This window comes from Sapajus apella, unplaced genomic scaffold (assembly GCF_009761245.1).
Source record: "Sapajus apella isolate SASKATOON/1434 unplaced genomic scaffold, GSC_monkey_1.0 scaffold44, whole genome shotgun sequence".
NCBI lineage: Eukaryota > Metazoa > Chordata > Mammalia > Primates > Cebidae > Sapajus > Sapajus apella.
The window spans coordinates 1,279,359-1,281,767 of NW_022436984.1; positions in this window are offsets into that span (position 1 = coordinate 1,279,359).

Below are 2,409 nucleotides of genomic sequence, written 5' to 3' on the forward strand. Positions count from 1 at the left end.
GTCCCTGCTAGTCTGGTATGGTGAGGTGGGAGGGTCACTTGAGCCAGAGAGATTCAAGCTGCAGTGAGCCATGTACCACTGTACTCTGGACTGGGCAACAGAACAAGACTCTGTTTCAAAACCAAACAAAAAGATGTGTCTTGGTATATTTTTCTTTGAGTTATCCTATTTGGTGTTTGTTGAGCTCCTTGAATCTGTAAATTTATATCTTTGACCAAGTGTGGGGGATTTTCCACCATTTTTTTTTTCAAATGTATTTTTCTGCCTTAGTATCTTTCTCCTCTCCCTCTGGGATTACAACTATACTTAGGTTAGAACTTTTGGTATGGCGGCTCTGTTGACTGTTTTTCAATCTTTTTTTCTCTTTATTCTTCAGACTGGGTCATTTCTGTTGATTGATCTTCAAGTTCACAGACTCTTTCCTCTGTCCTCTCCATTACTGAACCCATCCAATGAGTTTTTATTTCAGACATTGTATTTTTCAGTTCTAAGATTTCATTTGGTTCTTTTTTATGGTTTCTTTTTCTGCAGATGATTCCTACCTTTCATTTCTTGTGTGCTTTCTTTTATAAGAAAGAAATTTATAAGGAAATACTTTTTACTGAAAGTATTGACAGTTCCAACATCTGGATTACCTTGGGGTTGGCATGTTTTGATCATCTCTTCCTTTGAAAATTGCTCACATTGGCTGAGCACGGTGGCTTCTGCCTGTAATCCCAGCACTTTGGAAGGCCAAGGTGGGTGGATCACCTGAGGTCAGGAGTTCAAGACCAGAACTGGTGAACATGGTGAAACCCCATCTCTACTAAAAATACAAAGAAATTAGCCAATCATGGTGGCACATGCCTGTAATCTCAGCTACTTGGGAGGCTGAGGCAGGAGAATAGCTTGAACCTGGGAGGTGGAGGTTGCAGTGAGCCAAGATTGTGCCACTGCACTCTAGCATGGGCAACAGAGCAAGACTCCATCTCAAAAAAAAAAAAAAGGAAAAAGGAAAATTGCTTACATTTTCCTGGTTCTTTATGTGTTGCGTAATTTTGGAATTTATCCTCAACATTGTGAATATTTTTTGTGTAGATTTTGGGATCTATTATAATTCTCCTGGGAAATGTTGCCGTTTCTGTTTTAGCAGGCAACCCTGCTTTAGGTTCAGGCCAAAACTTCTATCTTGCTTTTTGGAGGCATTGGTTAAAATCTCAGTTCTGTCCTTTAGGTCTTTGCTATGATGATTTGGGCTGTCCCATACATGAATAGCTCAGGGGCTTGTCTGAGACTTCTGCAGGTGTTTCCAATCTTATTTCAGTTCTCCAAGCTTTTGCTGCTTTGGTTTGGGTCACATTAGCGTTCAAATCTCATTTTGGTTTTCAAAGTCTTTGCTAGGCTGGTATGTATGGGTACATGCCACACATTGATGGCTAAGGTCAACTTGTGACCTGTGTGGATTCATACACTGATTTAAAGGATTCTTGTTTTTTGCCTTTCTCTCCAGCTTTCCCCCTTCCCCATTCCCCAACTCTGGTCTACAGGAACCTTTTTTCCTGATTTGCTTGGACAGAAAGAAGGGAGTTTCTAGAATTAAAGCTGCTCACACATGAGGGAAAAAGACAGAACTGGAAAACTCACCCCATTTGGGTCACTTCTCCCAGCTTTGACGTCCCTGTGTAATTTACTTGTTTTTGTTTGCTTTACAGAGTCCAATCAGCAGGAGGGGTGGGGCTTAGTGGGGTTAGCTGCCCCACCAGAGCCAGGACTTCTGTGTATTAAATCTGTGCTATTGGACCTCATGTGCAGAGAGCCGAAACTCATCCTTCTCTGTTTGTAGCCTACTGACATAACCAGTCTCTGTTATGTTTACTTATTCCCATTTCCATCCCTTCCCTCCTAGAGGAAACTGTATAAACAAGTGTGATGTTTGTCCTTAAATATTTATGACTCCTTTAAAAATAAGCTGCGTTTATGTGAGGATTTGTTTTTAGCTTGCTGAATTGACATTGTGCTAGAGATGTTGTTTTGTTTCTTTTTTCCTTCAATAGTATGCTTTTTAGTTATGTTCGTGTCTCTATGTATGGAATTGGTTTATTGCTTCTAATAGCAACATAGTATTCTATGCATAGCAGGCATCTATCACATTTTACAAGGGTGGTCACAGACAAACCTCTGTATGTGTAATTCTTTTTTTTTTTGAGATGGAGTTTCACTCTTGTTGCCCAGGCTGGAGTGCAACGGTGCGATCTCAACTCACTGCAACCTCTGCTTCCTGGGTTCAAGCAATTCTCCTATCTCAGCCTCCCCAGTAGCTGGAATTACAGGCATACACCACCACGTCCAGCTAATTTTTTTTATTTTTAGTAGAGACGGGGTTTCAGCATGTTGGTCAGGCTGGTCTCAAACTCCTGGCCTCAGGTGATC